The sequence below is a fragment of the Nyctereutes procyonoides genome, unplaced genomic scaffold (assembly GCF_905146905.1).
Source record: "Nyctereutes procyonoides isolate TBG_1078 unplaced genomic scaffold, NYPRO_anot_genome, whole genome shotgun sequence".
Taxonomy (NCBI): domain Eukaryota; kingdom Metazoa; phylum Chordata; class Mammalia; order Carnivora; family Canidae; genus Nyctereutes; species Nyctereutes procyonoides.
In genome coordinates this window covers 9,963,656-9,986,540 of record NW_026575035.1, presented here as the reverse complement: position 1 = coordinate 9,986,540, position 22,885 = coordinate 9,963,656, and the positions used below count along the sequence as shown (strand labels likewise).

At 38.9% G+C, this 22,885-nt stretch overlaps 1 protein-coding gene across 12 annotated transcripts in view; it reads right to left on the bottom strand.

The window, feature by feature from the left end:
* The window catches only part of NCOA2 (nuclear receptor coactivator 2), a 297,105-nt gene that overhangs the window by 139,321 nt on the left and 134,899 nt on the right, over positions 1-22,885 (bottom strand). For 2 of the 12 annotated variants that reach the window (XM_055318183.1, XM_055318180.1), the window contains exon 3: positions 17,707-17,781. The exons of the other annotated variants lie outside the window; for them this stretch is intronic. The gene's annotated coding sequence lies outside the window, so the exon portion shown is untranslated. The remainder of the gene's footprint in view (positions 1-17,706; positions 17,782-22,885) is intronic. 12 annotated transcript variants of the gene reach the window in all.

Genomic DNA, 22,885 nt, shown 5'->3' with positions numbered 1-22,885 from the left:
GCAGGAAAAAATAAAAGCCCACACAATATTATCTTTAATAAACATACATAAAAATAACACTTGAAGTCGGGTATTTTTTCACTTAAAAATGTTTTAAAGGATTTTATGTATTTATTCATGAGAGACAGAGAGCGCGAGAGATAGATAGAGAGAGAGAGAGAGAGAGAGAGAGAGAGGCAGACACACAGGCAGAGGGAGAAGTAGGCTCCATGCAGGGAGCCTGATGTGGGACTCAGTCCTGGATCCCGGGATCACACCCTGAGCCACAGGCAGACACTCAACTGCTGAGCCACTCAGTCGTCCCTCACTTAAAATCCAAAAACAGGAGAGCAAAAACCTGGACCAGTGAATTAAAAAAAACAACAACAAACAATTAAAAGCTTAAAAAGTTCTTGTTATCTGATACTTTAAGCATAATATTTATCACCCATTTCAACTTGAATCTAAGGAGTTACAGAGACAAAACATGAATTTTATTTTTATAATTTTATGTTTATTTTTTAAAAGATTTTATTTACTTATTTGAGAGAGAGAGTGAGAGAGCACAAGCAGGGAGAGAGGCAGAAATGCTGAGCAGGGAGCCCAATGCAGGGCTCAATCCCAGGGCCCTGGGGTAATGACCTGAGCCAAAGGCAGATGCTTGACCAACCGAGCCCCCCAGGCACTCCAAAACATGAATTTTAAATACAGATCTCACAGAGTGCTTTTACAACCCCTTATTGTAACCAATTAACTTATTATTATAATTTGATTTGATATCTAAAATGATGGAACCAAATGTCAAGCTTCTACTTCAATATAGTTTTCAACTCAGCTGGTTTCTTTTTTTTTTTTATAAATTTATTTTTTTTTTAATCTTTATTTATTTATGATAGTCACACAGAGAGAGAGAGAGAGAGGCAGAGACACAAGCAGGGGAGAAGCAGGCTCCATGCACCGGGAGCCTGATGTGGGATTCGATCCCGGGTCTCCAGGATCGCGCCCTGGGCCAAAGGCAGGCGCTAAACCGCTGCGCCACCCAGGGATCCCAACTCAGCTGGTTTCTAAAGAAAAATTCATTCAATGTCAAGATTATAGCATCTGGTGTTTCTCACAATATCTTTAAAAATATATAAATAATAATAACTAAGTTATCTTTAACTCCAGAGCAAATGTAGGTTTGTGCTGTACTATGTTAGTGGATTATCATATTACAAGTTGTAACTGTGCGCATTAACTATAAGCTTGCTGAAAAAGAAAGTCACTGCTATACCTATAACTACACACCAGAAAATGCTAAGTATTATCTCTCTCTCTTTTTTTTTTTTTTGTATTATCTCTTTAATGTTAAGGACTGTAACACCTGTGAGAGAAATGGGCAAGCCAAATGAGTCTAAACTTTTCTCAGCCTTTATGATTGATCAATTTTAGAATAAACTCTGTAAAAGGTACCCTGGAACAATCTGTTAGCTCTTGCACAGACTTTTTCACTTCATGAATTTTATATCCCCTTGGCTTTCAAAGAATTAAACTGTCTAAAATACAGCCCAGCATCATCTTCTAGCCAAAATCTTCCCAAACTTTGACTTTCTCACAAAAATCCTAAAAACTCTTATGCATGTATTTGATGGAGTTTTACAACACTAAGGTCACCTTTAATTCGATATTTTCTTACCTTATCTTTCATATAAATTAAATATTGTTCCAAAAAGCAAACCCCTCAGTCTGACAAGATTAGACCTGATTATATATAATATTTGTAGTTAATTATTGTGGTTGGAATTCGTAAGTGTTGGGGCAGCCCTGGTGGCTCAGCGGTTTAGCGCCTGCCTTCCGCCCAGGGTGTGATCCTGGAGACCCGGGATCAAGTCCCACATCAGGCTCCTTGCATGGAGCCTGCTTATCCCTCTGCCTGTGTCTCTGCCTCTTTCTCTCTCTCTCTGTGCCTCTTATGAATACATAAATAAAATCTTTAAAAAAAAAAAAAAGGAATTCGTAAGTGTAGCGGGATTTGCAAGCTAGTCATCTGGCCTGTTTAGACACTACCCTACCGTCAAAACTTCTCTCTTTTAACTCTAGTAATAAGATTGGGGTTCTCACTCCCCAGCCTCCAAAAGTAATCATATCTGTAGATAACGCAATATATTATTTATCCTTTTATAAAAGTAATTTAAAATTGTAAAGGACTGGCATTTGACATCCTAGGAGAAAATACAACCAGAAACAAAACTATTCTAAGAGGCTGCAAAGGAACTTAATTTCTGTCGTGATACAAAGGAAATATGAATTGGCACAAATGGAGACCAGTTAAAACTACCACTCAAACCTACTCAGGTAAAAAGTTTCAAAGTTTTCAGGAATGTATTCTCTGATCTGCCAAACAAATTTTCCAAAAAATTCCTTTTTACCAATAAAAGTCTATAAGATACAGGATAATTACATCTGTTGAGGCTGCGTTCCAGTGCCAGCTGTAAGTTATCTTGGTGTGTGTGTGTGTGTGTGTGTGTGTGTGTGTGTGTGTGTGTTTAAAGATTGTATTTATTTGAGAGAGGATGAGTTCAGGGGGTGAGGTGCAGAGGGAGAAGTAAACTGCCCACTGAGCAGGGAGCCCGATGTGGGAATTGATCCCAGGACCCTGGGATTATGACCTGAGCAGAAGGCAGACACTCAACTGACTGAGCCACCCAGGTGCCCCTCTTGTTGGTTTTAGGATCTTCTTTGCCTTTGTTTTCTCATAGCATTTCAGAGTATCCTGTAATCATAGCAGGTGCTCAGTAAAAACACACTGAATTTTTCCAGAAGTCTTGCATCATTTTAAAGGCAGGTAAGGCAACAAAATAAAATTTAAAAGCAAAAAAAGGAAAACCCAACCAGTCTAGCTATAAAAATATTTATTATTCAAAAATTTTAACATATGCTAGTGAATCTTGGGCTGAAACCAGTATGTAACTCTTACAGCCTACTTACAAAAATGTAGGACAGTCCTATGATTTAAAAAAAAAAAAAATCCTAGAATGATCACAATCACAGTTCATTGTTTATTTGAACCAAGCTGTCTTTTTAAATAGCTAGACTAAGGTGCCAGTGTCATGCTCTATCGTGCTAAGATATGGTTTGTAGATATTAAAAGGAAAACAATCTCCTGCACTTATAATTAAAAATTGAGCAGTTCTCACCACCCATTACTGCCAAAGATAAAATAATTTAATTCTTTGTAAACTGTCTATACAGTGCATAATATCCTGATAGATTTCTTACCTCCTCCAACGTCAGTTTCAGAAAAAAGGTATGTACAAAACAGTTGAGTTTCAAAATATGTGATTTGGAAATATTCATCCTAAAATGAGCATATCTGGTCTAGAGGTTAAATAACGCATATTAGTGAATTTATTCCTCAGGTACACAATGTAGAACAGTTAACCTTTTTCAGATAAAGCTTATGATTATCTTTCCCCAATATCAGATTTTTAAGTACTACACCTTCCGAGGTTAAGAATATGGTACAGACTGCTAAGAGAATAGCATTAGCATGAGAAAAAAGTGGACAGTCTCATAACTGAACGTTTTTAGCTTTCTGCATGTAGTAGCATAAGAATGTAATAAATCAGAGAAAGTTAGGTACTATATGTAGTAAAAAAAAAATCATTCATTCGAGGCCTCAGTCAAAAAAGAAAGCTTTATTACCTAACGAAATATTAAATTCAAATTCACTGCAAAGCTCTCTTTTAAGCTTGAATTACAAAAGGATATTGAAAAAAAAACCCACAGAGAGACAAATATAAAGCTTCTATTTATTCCTTAGTGATTAAGATTTGGATTGAATTCTTCTTTAAATGCTTATCAAAATATTTCCTAAAACAAGCAGGGGATTGTAATTGGCCACCTAAAGTAACTGTAAGAAACCGTTCATCATGAAATAAACACAAAAGAAATAAGGATCACGAAGGAATCAATTTGAATGGCACTGAATCTATTTGTTCCTGAGAACATTATCACTGCCTGATTGTCATGCTCGGTTCCCTCTTGGACAACACGCACATCCAATCCACAAGCACACAGAATTCCAAGAACATTACCAAATATTAAGTCAGAGCACTTGTGAAACACACCTTGTAACTGTCCACAGCCTCTGCAGTTCAAACCAGGGCTCAGCAGCTTGTCTTCATCTTCACCAGTGATGTAAATGAAAATACCATACATCACTCTTCAGAAAAACACAAAAACCCCCAAACCCTGCAATTAGCAATAAATTTATTGCCTCAGAGATAAATCTCCTCTATTAACCCAGACCAACATCTTGCCTTGATGTGAACCTAACTAAGCATATGCTGAGCCCCCTGCCGCTTATCTCCTCTATCATTTGTTTCTAACGATAGCTGACAAACTGGCCTCACAAATCCTTTTTTAGCTGCTGATCACACAGATCCCCCTTTGACAATCCAGCACGGTGGAACACTCGAAAATTCTTCCTGCTTCTATTCTATTGCTTGCTCTAAAAACCGGTTTCCTTTTCATTGAGATAATAGCCTTTTCTGCAGTCACATGACTCAGAAGCTACATTAGCAGAGCTTTATGATAATAGACTGAGTAAGCCTCTACCCCTCCTGTTATTAAGAGAACGTCTTTTTCTTCTTCTTTTTCTTCTTCTTCTTCTTCTTCTTCTTCTTCTTCTTCTCCTTCTCTTCTCTCTCTCTCTCTCTCTCTCTCTCTCTCTCTCTCTCTCACACACACACACAACACCCCGATGGGCATAATTCACACATGCATTCAACACACGTCTAAAATTATTTACTCTTCTTGGAATTATAATAAATAAAAAGTATAACTACAATGAAATTACTAACAATTTCTAACTCTGCTGCTAAAAATAACTGCTAAAAACAAACATTCTGATGCATGGCCTTCCAATCAGTAAGAAGCAGCATGCTGGCCCTCTACATGCCCCTATGGACAGTAATATAAAGTGGTATAGTTAGAAGAAAATGTGTGCTCTCTTATTCTCTGGAGCTTTGCCCCCAGTGATATAAATCTCACAAATCTGGCATAACAAAAACTTTGGAGACATTATAGCTATCCATATATTGGAAATTAGCTCCCTATATTAGTAAAACACATGTAAGCACACATTTAAACACCAAAATGTACTGTTGTTAGGACGATATCCTCATTAAATAACTTACAAATTGTTCCAAGTAGAAAAATATTCCCATGGCCAGAGCCATCTTAAAAAATAATAATCAAGGGCAGCCTGGGTGGCTCAGCGGTTTAGCGCTGCCTTCAGCCCTCAGGTGTGGTCCTGGAGCTCCGGGATAGAGTCCCACGTCAGACTCCCTACATGGAATGGAGCCTGCTTCTCCCTCCACCTGTGTCTGTGCGCACCCCTCCCCACCCCGTCTGTCTCATAAATAAATAAAATCTTTAAAGAATAATAATAATCAAGAGTTCCTTTCAGTCTGACCAATTTGATTTATTTCTTATGAACTGTCAACTCTTAAAACACCTATGTGGAAACACTAGCACAGTGCCTGTGTAACAGGTTAAAATACTAGGGAAAGAGACAGCAGATTATATTATATACTTGCTTCATTTTCAGTTACAATTAGTTTCTTATTAAAATCTTTTTAACTCTACCAAGCAAGCAGTTTGGGGAAGGAGTTTAAGTGTTAGGATGTGTTGAGAAGTCAGGCAGAGAAAAAGACGGTTAAGGAGTTGCCCCAGAAGAAAACCATACTGACGCATAACACACAACTGGAAGATAGACGTACACCATGGGGCTAAAAGAATCTGTTAAACTGGAGTCAGTAGATTAAGCTACATTTTACATTCCTTAGTTATAATTATTGCCTTGGTTTTTTCATCTCAAAAATGGAACACATGGCTTTTTAAAAAACGGAAGTATAATTAACATAAAATTTTATGTTAGTCTCAGGTCCACACCATAATGATTCAACAATTCTATACATTACTCAGTCCTCAAGAAGTGTAGCATGAAAAGTAGATTATATGGAACTTTTAACTGATAAAATACACAAAAAGTTACCATCTTAAACAGTTCAATAATGATTTATTCACTGTTTTGCAACATATCTCCAAACTTGTTCATCTTGTAAAACTGAAACCCTAATACCCATTGAACAACTCCCCATTTCTCCTTCTCTCCAGCTCCTCCTGACAACCGCCATCTATTTTCTGTTTCCATGAATTTAGCAACTTTAGACACCTCATATAAGTGGAATCATACAGTACTTGTCTTTTTGTATATAGATATTTTAAAGAATAATTATTTTACTGCCTGGAGATCAAAACAAAGAGCTTTCATCTCACAAAACCATTTTATATAAAGTGCATTATTCGTAAGTAAACCAAGCCAAAATTAGATTAATACAGAAAAACCAAGGACTATTATAGACACAACTACATAGAAGGATTATCATATAAAAGCTACTTATACAAAAAAACTCTAGTTTCTCAGAACTCAAAAGAATTTGTCAATTCTAATTCTGAAACTTACTTTACTCTAATTACATTACCCATTCAACATATAAATAACTTGGGTAAGAGTTGTTTACTAATTCTCTCTAGCTCACTAAAAGGAACCATCACCAGTCTGGAAGACTATCCTAACAACTTTCAGAGCCTAAAATGATTACTGAGGTGTCAAGGAACGAACATAAGCTTCCTGAAGACCTCAGTGAAGAAATTCAATAAGAAAATAAAATGTTTCTAAGAAAACAAATTTTAGGGATCCCTGGGTGGCGCAGCGGTTTGGCGCCTGCCTTTGGCCCAGGGCGCGATCCTGGAGACCCGGGATCGAATCCCACGTCGGGCTCCCGGTGCATGGAGCCTGCTTCTCCCTCTGCCTGTGTCTCTGCCTCTCTCTCTCTCTCTCTGTGACTATCATAAATAAATAAAAATTAAAAAAAAAAAAAAGAAAACAAATTTTAAATTCATAAATGTTGGTACACCTTATCACAAAAAAGCCAAAGTATAATTCAGAATTATTAAGATAACTACAGTAATTGTTAAAAACCTTTATAAAGTTGTAGTAATTTTAATAGATACCTCAATATTTTCAGTATGCATTTAAAATCTAAAGTCAATAGTCAGCCAGGGCATCACAGGAAATTGATGTTTCGTAGGAAAATAATCTCACAGTAGATAATGAGAGAAAACTTTTCTAAAGAATAGCATAAAAACTGCTGGGGGCAGTTTGCTAAAATGCATCTACCTATGTCCTTTTCCTGCTCATGTTATCAAATCTTTGGTTATCTCAGAAATCATTTCTACAGAGGTAGAGTGGGGTCACAGATACTCTAAAACTAATACCATGTGCCCTTTATTAGCTACAATGGAGTTTTTACAAGTTATTTCTCAGCCAAATCACAGGCAACAGCAAAATCCTATGAATTCTCTGATCAAATCAACAGCAGTAAGAAAATGTCTCCTGCCAAACACATCTAAGTAAAATGTCTTGATCCAGATTCCACACTTACACTTCAAGATGTATTACTGTTAGCAAATCTGTCCCTCTGTCATATTTTCTGCTGGCAAGCACAAATAGGTAAAATTTTTAACTCCCCTCCTGAGTGCAGAAGGTGGCTGCAGCAGATTTTATCATTAGCAACTTTAAACTTTTTTCATCACCAAGGCAGTAGTGTTTCAACAGGAATTAGGCTAGGTAATTTGTAAAGTTGTTTCTAGCTTCAGTGTTCTCTGATGGTGGTTTTACATATATAACTGTGGTTCATTCTCAAACCAAAAGTCTGGTGAGAGGTAAAACAGTGCAATAAACAGATCTTAAGAGTAAAGTTCAAGAATTCTGAAAAATGAAAGCACTTATGTAATCCAAACTCCTATCAAGATGGAAAACACTTTCATGACCACTGAATACTTCTTCTGTGCCCACTCTCAGGCAATCTCTCTCTCCTTATCCCCACCAACAACCACCAATCTTATTTTCTATTATTACAGATTAGTTTTGCTTTTTCTAGAACTCCAAATAAATGGGATCATACAATAAAGTACTATTTATGCTTCTTTCAGCATTAAGTTTTTGAGACCCATCCGTGTCACTGCATAAATTAATAACTTGTCCCATTTTAGTGCTAAGGATATTCGAATATACTGCAGTTTGTTTATCCATTCTCCTCTTCATGGGGATTTTGGTTGTTTCCAATTAAGAATTCTTTTTTTTTTTTTAATTTTTTTTTAATTTATTTAAGATAGTCACACAGAGAGAGAGCTAGAGAGAGATGCAGAGACATAGGCAGAGGGAGAAGCAGGATCCATGCACCGGGAGCCTGACGTGGGATTCGATCCCGGGTTTCCAGGATCGCGCCCTGGGCCAAAGGCAGGCGCCAAACCGCTGCGCCACCCAGGGATCCCCTCCAATTAAGAATTCTAAGATAATTCTGCAAGATTCCAACCCCTGGTGTACATACCCTGCATAACCTCAAGTATGATGAATTTTCACCCCAGTGATGAGGCTGTATTATATGGCACAACTAACTTTAGGATAGGGAGGTGGAAGGGATCCCCGGGTGGCTCAGTGGTTTGGCACCTGCCTTTGGCCCAGGGCATGTTTCTGGAGTCCCGGGATTGAGTCCTATATCAGGTTCCTTTCATGGAGCCTGCTTCTCCTCTGTCTGTGTCTCTGCCTCTCTCTCTACCTGTGTCTCTCATGAATAAATAAATAAAAATTAAAAAAAAAAGATAGGGAGATTGGTCTGGTCTAATCAAAATGAGTTTTCTCCAGCAGGCAGCAGCAAAACTCAGGAATGTGAGGCACAAGAAGGATTTGATATGTTACTGCTGATGTGAAGATGGAGGGGACCACATGTCAAAGAACACAGGTGACCTCTAAGAACTGAGAGTAGCACACAGCAAACACCCAGCAAGGAAACAGGACGTTAGCCTTACAGCTGCCAGATACTGAATTTTGCCAACAAGAATGAGCTGAAAGTGGATATTTTCCCCCAGTGCCTCCAGATGAGAACTCATTCTTGCTGACACCTTCATTTCAGCCTTACAATAACCCTAAGCATAGAACCCAGCCATGCCAGGCTAGGTTTTCTTTCTTTCTTTCTTTCTTTCTTTCTTTCTTTCTTTCTTTCTTTCTTTCTTTCTCTCTCTCTCTCTCTCTTTCTTTCTTTCTTTCTTTTTTTTTTTAAGATTTATTTATTTGAGAGGAGGAGAGGGGCAAGAGAGGAGGGCAAGGGAGAGGAAGACTCTCCAGTGGACTTTCTGCTGAGCCAGGAGCCTGACATGTGGCTTGACCCCACCACCCTGAGATCATGACCTGAGCTGAAATCAAGAGGCAGATGCATACATAACTGACTGAGCCACACAGGCTCCCCTGAATTTCTGATCTGTAGAATGGTGAGCTAATAATAAATGAATGTAGTTTGTGGTAATTTGTTACACAGCAAAAGAAAACGAACACAGAGTTATTATATACAAGCTGCTACCAATACACATGTACAAGTCTTTTAAAAGACACACATTTTCATTTCTTATAGGTACGTACCTAGGCGTGGAATCACGGGGCTCACAGATATATTTTTATAAGAAACTGTCAAACTGTTTTCCAAAGCAGCTTTACCATTTTACATTTCCATCAGCTGTGTATGGGAGCTCTGGGTGTCCCACATCCTCACCAGCATTTGGCGTTGTCAGTCTTTTTAATTTTAGCTGAAATCCTAAATCTGTTAGCAGCCTTCTCTACAGATGGGGCGTAATCCTCATCCACTCCTCTGTGGAGCTTTTATAACATTTACAGCTAATAATACCACAGTATGTCTTGTTTTGTATTCTATGTTAGTGTCTCACAAGGGTTAGGTTCATCTGCACTGCAGCATAAATACTAAAGGGCAGGGATCATGCCTTTTACTGCTCTTATAATTCCCAGCAACAACTATCCTAGTACTGCTTCTATAGATTATGTGATCTGATTTATGTACTGACATTTCTTTTTTCTTCTAAAGGTAATTATGAGCAATATGAAAAAATCCTTTTGAAGAGGCCTCTTTATAGGAAGGTAAGAGTATGGCCTTGGAGTGATCCTTTAGTGTGAATCCATATACTAAAAATATGACTCTTGAACAAGTTATTTAACCTGAGTCAGGTTCATATCTGTAAATGGCAGGGGGGCGGGCAGCAGTGCAATGCCTATATTCCAATGTTATTGTGCAGATTCCATGAATTATATCGAAAGCAACTAGCCCAGTGCCTGGCAGAGGAGGACATCAATCAACTGTAGCTATTACTAGCCCTTAGTCTGATTATGCTCAGCAAAAGAAGAGGAGAACCATATCAATGATAAGTTTGAGGAAAGAAAAAAAGAATACAGAAAATGTTGAGGGTTGTGTTAGGTGGATGGAACCATAGGTTATTTTCATAGTTTTAAAATTATGGAATTACTTAAAATCAATACTAAATTAGTTTTAAAATGTTGACAGCTTCTAAAGCTGGGAAAGGGCACATGGGGGCTTATAACACTATTTGAAATTTCCATGATACAAACCTCAAAAAATAAATTGAATACATTGTACCAGAAAGTGGCAAATCTTTAATCAACAAAGTTGTTGTGGTACACTATTATCATATATTTACTCATATATTTAAAAATGAGATATACTCTGATATGTCACATTTAACAAGTTGCTGAGTGTGAACTAACTCATCTATGATATTAATTCATAAGCCCATTAACATTGTAATTATACATCTTAGATTTTTAAAACTTGATAAAATATCATGGAATAATATATCTGTTAAATATATTTTTATTGAAATGAGGAATAAGATTCATAGATAGTAATAATAAAATGAAAAGTAACATCCATCTGAATTGGCTATTTTCTTTAGACATACGTGTGCACCAAATTAGGTCACTGGACCTCTGACCTCCCTCCTTAAGAGGTGAGTCTGTGATAAAGGAAAGGCTTATCTGTGAATATCCTGCTTATGGATATCATCCAACCAATATTAACTAAAGATTTCGTTCTTTTGATATGCAGGAAAATGAGCCTTTGAGAAGGCCCAACTGTGCTAAGCTAGCAGTGAGTCCTATTTTGTTGGGCTATTTCCAATAAAAGGCTTATGCAAACAGCAGTGCATAAATGTCTATGATACTACTGCAGTCGATTATACCCACACAAAAGAGAGCTGAGGAGAAAGCACGATAGAGCGCAATCGCTTCTAAATATGACTCTGCCAAGTTACCACTTCATGAAATGAAATAATATACAAATAGCATACTATACTCTCATCTCAGCATTTGTACTTTATCCAAGGATTTCAGAAGCTTCAACAACTGAATCAGATTCTTCCCAATTAGCACGTATGTCCCACTCTAAAGTAGGTTGCCTTTAAAAGGTGCATTTATGGGACGCCTGGGTGGCTCTGTGGTTGAGCATCTGCCTTTGGCTCAGGTCGTGATCCCGGGGACCTGGGATTGAGTCCTGCATCGGGCTGCCTGCAATGGAGCCTGCTTCTCTCTCTGCCTGTGTCTCTGTCCCCCTCCCCCACCATCTCTCATAAATAAATAAATAAATCTTAAAAAAAAAAAGGTAAAAAGAAGAGTGCATTTATTCTTTGAAGTCACTGGAACACTACTACTAGGTTATAATTAAAAGTCTGAGGTGATCTGTTAGCCACAATTAATGAGAATCGTAGTAGCCGATGAGGATTTATGCCTTTCAGACCTCAGGCTCACTCCTAAGGCTCAGGAAGCAGGTTATATATCTCAAGAATTTGATTCGCTGACAGAATCCACCTTCTAAGATGGACATTATTCCCTAAAATGTTCTGCCAGGATCAATGACCATTTAAAATTGTAAAATCTTAGAACTAAAAAGAATGTGAGAGCCATCCGGTCCTGGGGCTCTTGAAGCCATCCATTTCAGATTCCCAAACTGGGGTAACTCTATACTTTTCCAAACATTTAACTTCAGAATCATTGACATATTAAGGCAGAAGACTTCCCACACTGTTACTGAGAGTTCAAAAAGTAACCAAAGGCAGAGACTAGACTAGACTGCTTCTTCAAAATGTCAGAGAGGATTGAGGTTGCAGGGATAATACAGAAGAACAATAACATGTCTTTTGAGCGTGATGGCTAACAGCCTCACAAACCTTCTTGTCCTCCTTAACTCTTGTGGATTAACCAGATTTGCTTTTCCGGCTCTGCTATTCCCTGGATCCTCTATATATTAACTTCTCCCACCTAAAGCCAAAAGAACACGTCAATCACACACAAAAAAGACTGGAAGAATGTGGCTCACTGTTCTCACTGTATCATAAAGGACGCTATGCGGATAGATGATAGTAAGACTTCTGTGTCAACCTGTTTTAATTAAGATCTGACTAAAAATTTTCATTTATTCACACACTTGGCCATATAAACAATCATCAAAGTTAGACAAAAAGCTTCTCTTTGTGTGGAGATGCCATATTCTGAGACAAATAATTAATTATTCATCTATTCCAAATCTCCACAGGCACAAGAGGCACTTGTGATAAAAGGTGCTAAGGAACATGTGTTTTATGTTGGTCTAGAAGACTACATCTCTCACAGCATATCACTGTATCTCAGCACCTCGAGCCAATTCTGACTCAACTTCAAGTGTCACTTGTGAATGCTTCTGAGGTGGATGATTTCTTTCACCTTCCCCTCACCGGGGCTCTTTCTTTTTCTGCTTTCCCCCATTTTCTCTTTCCCTTCAAAAAATCATTAAGATTACTTATCCTTGTTTGGAAGAGAGTAATAATAATTGCAATCATAGTCACCAAGTATAGGAAAAGAGGGAAAAGATCTTTAGGGGAAAAAAGAAATCTTTCCTTAGAGCCCACAGTTTATAGGAATAGTTTATAAAAAAGGAAAAGCATTGTTGATATCTGATCTGATGTCTTTCTCTCTGTAACGGTTTTCCTTTTTTAGCATTAGATTAATTCATTTCCTCCAAAAATATTTACTGAATGCCAGTATCATATAGAGCACTAAGACAGGTGCTGGGGAATACAAAAATGAACAGGACAAAATCCCTGCCCTCAAGAAACCTATAATCAAGGAGGAGAAAGAGAAAAGTAGGCAAAACTTATAAATAAAATATGATCAAAAGTGCCATTCCGAGGTCTGGGCTATTATAGGAGCAACAGGGGAGAATGCCTGATTTTGGAAAGGAAGTGACAAGATTTCAGAGACTATCAGGACAAGCAGATCTATATCAAGTGTGTGAGGAAGGGGAGAAATAGGTGTATAAGCAGGGGAGCAGTGGAAGAGCACATCTCTTACTAGGGCTCTAAAGAAATCCCCAAGAGGGTCCCTAAAAGAGGATGGTGGGAAAAAAGCCTGGAAAGGTGGGCATGAACCAGGTGAGAATGAGCTTTGTCTGCAGAGCTAAGGAGGTTGAAATTCAGCCTGTAGGGAATGGGGAACCCATGAAAGGTTCTGAGCAGTTGAATAAAATGATCTATATTTTTAAAAAAAGAAAGTTTAAGGGATCCCTGGGTGGCTCAGAGGTTTAGCACCTGCCTTTGGCCCAGGACGTGATCTTGGAGTCCTGGGATCAAGTCCTGCATTGGGCTCCCTGCATGGAGCCTGCTTCTCCCTCTGCCTGTGTCTCTACCTCTCTCTGTGTCTCTCGTGAATAAATAAAATTTAAAAAAAAGAAAAGAAAAGAAAGAAAGAAAAGGAAAGTTTAGGGGTATCTGGGTGGCTCAGTCAGTTGAATGTTGACTTTGGCTTAGATCATGATCCCAGGGTCCTTGGATGGAGCCTTAGTCAGGCTAGGTTTTCTGCTAAGAGGGGAGTTTGCTTGTGGTCTCTCTCTCAAATAAATCTTTTTTAAAAATTAAATTAAATTAAAAGAAAGTTTACCAGTGGTATGGACTTAAAGAAATGATACTAGTTAGGGAGAACAGTTAGAAAACTGGAGCAATAATATCAATGAGAAACAATGAGACTAGATATAAGCTAAAATACCTAATCCTTAAAAGTCTTAGTACAGCTCATAAATAAACCCTCACATATGTGGCCAAATGGATTTTGACAAAGGTGCCAAGACCACTCAATGCGGTCTTTACATTTGTCTTTTCAACAAATAGTGCTGGGAGGGATGCCTGGGTGGCTCAGCGGTTGAGTGTCTGCCTTTGGCTCAGGACATAATCCTGGGGTCACGGGATCGAGTCCCGCATCAGGCTTTCTGCATGGAGCCTGCTTCTCCCTCTGCCTATGTCTCTGCCTCTCTCTCTGTGTCTCTCATGAATTAATAAATAAAATCTTAAAAAACACAAAAACAAAAAAACAAAAACAAAAAACAAATAGTGCTGGGTAAACCAGATATCCCCATGCAAAAAAAGTGTTTGGACTCTTGACCTACATATACAAAAATTAACTCAAGAGTAGGTCAAAGACCTAAACATAAGAGCTAAAACTATAAAAGTCTTCGAAGAAAACATAAGGGGAAAGCTTCATGATACTGGATTTGGTAGGGATTTTTTAGATATAACACCAAAAGCAGATGTGACAGAAGAAAAAATAGTCAAGTCAGACTTCATCAAAATTAAAAGCTGTGGGGCAGCCCTGGTGGCTCAGCAGTTTAGCGCCGCCTTCAGCCCAGGGCCTGATCCTGGAGACCCTGGGATCGAGTCCCATGTCAGGCTCCTTGTATGGAGCCTGCTTCTCCCTCTGCCTGTGTCTCTGCCCCTCTCTCTCTCTGTATCTCTCATGAATAAATAAAATCTTAAAAAAAATTAAAAGCTGTGCATCAAAAGATACTATCAACAAAATACAAGGGCAATCTATGGGAGAAAATATTTGCAAATCATGTATTTGATAAGAGACACTATTGAGTATTACAAAGAACCCCAACAACACAGCCACAAAATAAAAAATTTGATCCAAAAAATGGGCAAAGGACTTGAACAGGCACTTCTCCAAAGTAGATACACAAATAGCCAATGAGCACATAAAAGGATGCTCAACCTCATTAGTCAACAGGGAAATGCAAATCAAAGCCACAAAATACCATTTCACATTTATTAAGATGGTTTTTATAAAAAAAACTAGAGGGGCACCTGTGTGGCTTAGTCAGTTAAACATCCAACTCTTTTTTTTTTTAAAGGCATTTTTAAAAATATTTATTTATTTATGATAGTCAGAGAGAGAGAGAGGCAGAGACATAGGCAGAGGGAGAAGCAGTCTCCATGCACCGGGAGCCCGACGTGGGATTCGATCCCAGGTCTCCAGGATCACGCCCTGGGCCAAAGGCAGGCGCTAAACAGCTGCGCCACCCAGGGATCCCCTAAACATCCAACTCTTGACCTCAGGTCAGGTCTTGATCTCAGGGTCATGAATTCAAGCCCTACACTGGGCTCCAAGCTGGGCGTGGAGTCTACCTAAAAAACAAAACAAAACAAAAAAACTAGAAAACAAGTATTGGCAGGGATGTGCAGAAACTGGAAGCCTTGTGCATTGCTGGTGGCATATAAAATGATACAGCCACTGTGGAAAACTGTATGCTGATTCCTCAAAAGAATTAAACATAAAATTACCATATGACTCTTCTGGGTATGTATGCAAAAAACACTAAAAACAGACCCTTGGAACAAATATTTGTACACCTATGTTCACAGCAGCATTATTCACAATCACTACAAGGTAGAAACAACCCAAGTATCCACTGACAGATGAATGGATAAATAAAAGTGGTACGTACATACAATGAAATATTATTCAGTTATAAAAATGGAGGAAATGTGGACACATACTACAAGATGCATGAACTCTGAGGACATGCTAAGTGAAATAAGTAACTAGATATAAGAACCTCTAAATGAGCTTCCCAGAACAGTCAAGTTCACATAAAGTAGAAGAGTGGTTGCCAGAGAATGGAGCGGAGGAGGAATGGGGAGATGTTTAATGGATGATGGGGAGATATCTTCAATTGAGGAAGACAATTAAGTTCTGGAGATGGATATTGGTGATAGTTGTACAACAATGTGAATGTACTTAATGCCATAGAACTGTACATTTAAAGTGATTAAAATGGTAATTTTGTTATGTATATTTTATCACAATTTTCTAAAAAGTTTAATGTATCCACACTTGAATCAGAAAATGTAAAAAATGGGCAGCCCAGGTGGCTCAGCAGTTTAGCACCACCTTCGGCCCAGGGCGTGATCCTGGAGACCGGGGATTGAGTCCCACATCGGGCTCCCTGCATGGAGTCTGCTTCCCCCTCTGCCTGTGTCTCTGCCTCTCTCTCTCTCTCTCTGTCTCTCATGAATAAATAAATAAAATCTTAAAAAAAAAAAGAAATGTAAAAAATGTCTTATATTTGGAGCTTTGCTTACATTTTCAATACTGTCATTATTGCCTCAATGAAAGAGTATTCTCAGCTGCCAGAAAAGAAAGGATTTATCTTGACTCATAAAAAAGAAAACAATAAGAAGTGATACCTTTAGACCTCAGTGGTTAGACCAAAATTATCCCTGGCTTTTAATGAGGGAAGCCAAAGGACAACACACACATGTGACTACTCCTTTATGAATGACATGTCTGGTCTGGTCTATAATGATTATAGCCTCTGGCAGACAGTATCTCCACTGTCCTGTCCACTGCTCCCTAGCAGTAGATTCAATAAACTTCTATCTCCGTTTTTATTTTTTTTATTTTTTATTATTTTTTTCTTTCTCCATTTTAAAAAAAAAATGATTATAATGCCCAAATCTGGTATAGCTGCTGTGCGTCCAAGGTTTCAAGGGATTCATACTAATTTATTATTAGTCTACTAAGTAAAATCACCACCAAAACTTAGGAGTATTTTTCTGCCAAACTTACAAAATAAAGATAAAACCATGTGTTAACTAATAAGCAAGAGAACCTCAACAAAAAGGTTAGAGAACAATTTCCTCATTTCAGAAGTGAGAAAACTAAGGGTTAGTTAGGTATCGAAGATCTTCCTTAAGTAAGCACAGAAAAAAAGCACACATAGGTAACTCTACTTAATTTTAGCTAACATATAATTCTATTTATTTCTATTTTACTTAGAATAAAGTAACTGATATATACCAATTTAAAGACAAAAATGCTGAAACACAAAATGAGACTCTCAAGGCTGAACCCTATCACGGAATCTACGAAGTCTGGCAAAAGCACAACACATGCTTAGTTACCCCTTTCTCCCATTGCACAGCAGACACTGCTAATTAATCACTTCTGAGCCTGTATGTGGCCTCTCGATTCTTCTCAACACAGCACTCCATGCAATCACTATAATCAATAGGAGTTGGCACCAGAGATGAAGTCTGCTTGCCATCCCAACACCAGGGTGAGAATGGGAGAGAGATCTGGAGCAGCCAAGAATCACAGAGGAGATCCAGTAGAGTCTCCTAAGGGAGAGAATATATCAACACACCACAACACAACAGATTCTGCAACAGTGGCTTGCTACATGAATGGAAACTGAATTTGTTGATTTGAAGCAGCCACCTCTCTTTTATTAAACCTGTTTTAGATATGAATAAAGACCCAGCTACGCCCTCAGTGACACAATAAACTCTGTAGTTCTTTGAAAATAGAGCTTTTAGCCTTGACAGGACTGAAGAAGTGAGGGGCACAATTTAGTATTTGTTCTTGGAATTTTGTTAGAAAAATACTTTGCTAATAAAAGAAAATCTTCCCCAGCAGGAGAGGAAAGGTTTCCAGATTGGCCAACTACTCACCACCTGTCCTTCCAATTTTGCTGCTTCCTCCTGGGTTCTACTCAAACTGCATTCCCCACCATTCCTGGAAACCAGCTGGCAGAAGAGGGGGGCAGAGAAACGCAGGCAAATTTGCAAGTGACAAAAAAGTTTTTCAAAGATAAGATCTAAACCAGTCTGCCATTGCTCTGGAGGGGATCTTGCCCAGAATGGGAGCCAAAGTGTAGCTTTTTCATTGTATGTGGAAGATTTAACACCACAGCTATGTTATTCAGTCAGGTCATTTTTCTTGATGTTTTATGATATTCCACCCCCCACCCTGTAAACATGACCAATTTCATTAATAAAGGGATCCTATTCTTTATAAGCAAGACATTGTACTCAGATTACATCAGGTTAAAACTATTTTTTAAAATATTTTATTTATTTATTCATGAGACACACAGAGCAGCAGAGACACAGGCAGAGGGAGAAGCAGCAGGCTCCATGCAGGGAGCCCAACGTGGGACTCGATCCCAGGACCCCAGGATCATGACCTGAGCCAAAGGCAGCCGCTTAACCACTGAGCCACCCAGGTGCCCAGTTAAAACTACTTAATAGACTAAAGAGAGAGGGGAAAAAAGCAATAAAGATATATTTTGAAAAATCACGCTGAGTGAAGTAAGTCAATCGGAGAAGGACAAACAGTGTATGTTCTCACTCATTTGGGGAATATGAATGATAGTGAAGGGGAATATAAGGGAAGGGAGAAGAAATGTGTGGGAGATATCAGAAAGGGACACAGAACATAAAGACTTCTAACTCTGGGAAATGAATTAGGGGTGGTGGAAGGGGAGGAGGGCAGGGGGTGGGGGTGAATGGGTGACGGGCACGGAGGGGGACACTTGACGGGATGAGCACTGGGTGTTATTCTGTATGTTGGTAAATTGAACACCAATAAAAATTAATTTATAAAAAAAAAAAAAAAAGAAAAAGAAAAAAAAAGAAAAATCACGCCTATCTAATGCTTTCCAGGAGCCAGGTACTGAATTGATATTCCTACCTATTTTCCTCATAACAATCCTATGGGACTGGTACTATGATTTCTCCCAATTTACAGCAAAACTGAGGCACAGAGAGGTCAAGAACAGCTAAGTAAAAGGGCCAGGAACTGCATTTGTGCAGTCTGGTTGCAGAGTCTGTGCTCTTAACCACTATATTTACACACAAAAAGAGTAAAGGCACACATGCTCAGCGATTGCCAAGTATACAGGCATTATGCCAGGTAAGTGTTTTGCATGTGGTGTCTCACTGGTTCCTCCAAATACCACATGAGACTGGTTTAATCTTCCCCTTTTAGAGATGAAAAAACCGAGGGTCAGTGAGGTTAAGTAACTTATTCAAAGTTACACAATAGATTGCAAAACACCAGTTACTTATTGGGTGCCAACTATATGCCAGTCACTCTGACATGCATTCTATCTTTAATCCTCTGAATGGCCTTATAACAAAGGTACTAATTTATCCCCATTTTACAGCAAGGAAAAATGAGGCTTAGAGAAAGGTTTGATAGTATAATTATTAGAGTCAGATTAGTATGAAGAAAAATCCTAACTCAGGCCAGTTGGGTCCCAAATCCCTAGTTTTTCACCCTCGGGATGCTGCTATAAAATAAATGTTTATACATCAGCTGCAATATGCACAGCATTATTAGGGGCACAAAGATGATTCAGCTCCATTCAATAAGTTCACGGTATAAAGAAGAAAGAGTGTTACACAAATCACTATAATTTCCATATATCTATTCATCCACTATTCACTGAGGTCCTTACTACGTACAGGGCACTGTAGGCACAGCAGTGAACCCATCAGATAAAAAATCCTTACAGTCTAGAGAGGGACAATAAACAGGATAAATAAGTAAAACTTACAATAGATAAGATATTGCTAAGTGCTAAGGAGGAAAAGAAGAATGTAGGTTGAGTGGAAAAGAGAGTAAGTTTTAAACAGATAGGGCAGTCAGGGACTCTCCTGCTCCTTGCTAGACCTTCAGACATGAAGCATGCTTCCAATCACCGAGACAGCCCAAACTGCCCCCTTGCTCTCTAAATGTGCCACAGAATCATGGGCCTGCCTGAGAAAAAGCAGCCCTATTTTCTGGCCATTTCCTTCAAGTCTTGTACAATTTGGCCTCTATCAGAACATGTTTTGCCAACACTGTCCCTTGGCTTCTGTAATACTGCACTGTTAGGCTTTTTGTCCTATCTGCCTCACCTGTGTTGGGTACACTTCTCCCTGCCACCAAACAGAAAGAGAGAAAAGAAAAGGGAGAGGGAAAGAGAAAGACAGACAAGCAAGCCTAACTACAGGCATTACTTGAATAACATCCTTGCTTTTTCTTCTCCCTATAAAGCCACTCCTTGCAGACTGTATCTGCTGGTGCAGTTTCAGTGATCTCATGTAGACGTGGGGCTCCATTTATACTTCCAGCCTCGTGCTATCACTTCTGCTCCTGGGTCTGCCTGGCTTTCAGTCACTCATAGGCATCTGTCTTTAGCTGTGGCCAAAATGCAGCTCTTTGCCTTTCTGAGGAAAACCCTTCTCCCCTATCTGCTGCTTCATATTCTCTGTTGTCCGGTCAGCTCTAACTCTTCTCTCTCTCTCCATCTTCAAACCCAATTGATGCCCAAGATCTTCAGTTCCTACTTCTGCAGCTTCTCTGGATCACATACTTTCTCTCCAATCCCTGTGAGACTATACCAAGATTTCCCTCTCTTGTTAGCAGGCTTCTCCAGGAACTTCTCCCCATGTCAGGTTCCTCCCTCCCTCAACTTACTCTGTGGTGGGAATCAAATCTACCACCACAGTCCCTTCAGGTTTAACACAAAAGGGAAATGACCTTAGGGTATTGAGGATTAACTGTGCTAATTACAATAATTGACTACTATACTTAATACGTAGTAGGACTCAAACAAGAATCTGGAACTCAGGAGCCTGGCAATCTTTGTCTACCAAGAGTCCCCTAGCTCTATGATCTTAGTTCTGGCCAAACTGGACTACGCAGTGTTCTCAGACTTGGCCTGGCACTTTCCTATGATCATCTCATTCTGTCCCATCTACCTCTCCCGGCATTCATGCCTATCTAAACATCCATGGATGATCAACTCAGTGGCATCCTTCTCATAAGTCTTCCCTTGTCAATCCCTTCTCGTGAGAGAGACCTTTCCAGGGCACCTACTGGCTCAGTCAGTATAACATGTGACTCTTGATCTTGGGATTTTGAGTTCAAACCCCACGTTGGGCATGGAACCTACTTAAAAAAAAAGAGAGAGAGACCTTTACCCTTTCCCAGTGCCCAGAAACCATCAAACTAATCTGACCATATCTTTTCAGTCAATCTGTAAATATTTATTAATCACTTGATGTGTGCCTTGCAATGTATTAAGACTTGAGGACACAAATGTAAAAAACTACTGTTTTCTTGGTATATCATGGTTATTACTGTCCACATACTTAATATACCCGAAAGTAAATTATAAACTTGAAAGTGGCCCAGCACTATGATTATAAAGCTCTTTGATGTCAGTCTGTGTATTACTCATCTTTGTTTTTGTTTTTTTTTTTGTTTTTTAGATTTTATTTATTTATTTATGAGACACACACAGAGGCAGAGACATAAGCAGAGGGAGAAGCAGGCTCTCCGCAGGGAGCCCGATGTGGGACTTGATCCCAGGACCCCGGGATCATGACCTGAGCTGAATGCAGACGCTCAACCACTGAGCCACCCAGGCATCCCTTGTCTTTGTATTCTTGATAGCACTGATTAAGACACTTTGTTACAGAATATAAATGTAAATTGTTACATTTGATGGCAACCATAATTTTGTTATATTTCAGTATTGCTGTTTCCGGAGACTTTTAAGGGATTTCATAATGAAAAATGAACTATTACTACACCACATGTGAAGGATATTACTATTATTTGTAAATTTTCAGATGAAGAAATAATTATTATACAGCTATTAGATACTTAAAAGTTCGCTACAATTTAAACATAAAACTAGGATTAGAATTTAGCATCTCAGACACTGGTGCCCAAATTTCAGAGTCTAATGAATAAGAAAGACTAAGAGGAACTCAGTCAAACCCTCAATCCTTCTACTAACCTTTCCTATGTATTTCTGTGTTTTGTTATCGAGGGGAGATATCTCAAGTCAAAGTCTTACAGCTGGTAATCACTATGCCATATGTAAATAAGAAATTAAATAGACTAAATAAAGAACAAATTCACTGCACTGGGTCCCTGACTCAGGTGTGAAACACGAGACTGATTAGTCAGAAGGATAAGGCAAATATAAAGTGTGAAGAAAATCTGACAGAAGACAACTACTCTAATCTTTCTCTATTCAACACCTTGAAGAAATAGAACCACAGTCTTCCTTAACAAAGTTATCTAAAATAAAGTAAAAGTCAATTACTCCAGTAGCTTAGCTACTGCAAATACATAGCATCATGCTCAGAGAGTGGAAATAAATCTTAACATTTCTAAAATATTATTTCTTGGCCCTAATATTTTCAAGTGAGTTTTTTTTTTTAAGATTTTATTTATTCATGAGAGACACACAGAGAGAGAGAGGCAGCAACACAGGCAGAGGGAGAAGCAGATTCCATGCAGGGAGCCTGTCGTGGGATTCGATCCTGGGTCTCCAGGATCAGGCCCTGGGCTGAAGATGGCGCTAAACCGCTGAGCCCCCCCGGGCTGCCCTCAAATGAGTTTTAATTGTGTATCAACAGGGTAGAGTTTAAATAAGGATTAGGGGCCTATTTATGCTTGGTGGTGAGTCAGGCACTGTATTTTCTTTAAAAAAAAAATAATGAACAAGTCTAGAGTTTAAATGCTCAACTTCAAGTGTTAAGTATCATAGGCACAACTAAACCATAAACTTGGAGTACCTGGGTGGCTCAGCTGGGTGGGAGCATGTGACTCTTTTTTTTTTTTTTTAAGAGAGAGAGCACACAGGTGAGCCAGAGGGGTAGGGGCAGGCAGAGGGAGAAGAGGAGGGAGAATTTTAAGCAGGCTCCACATCCAGAGAGGAGCCTGACATGGTTCTGATGTCCTGAGATCATCAACTGAACTGAAATCAAGAGTCCAACTCTTAACTGACTGAGCCACTCAGGCGCCCCACCCCCTACCTTTTTTTTGCAGGGGAAGCATGTGACT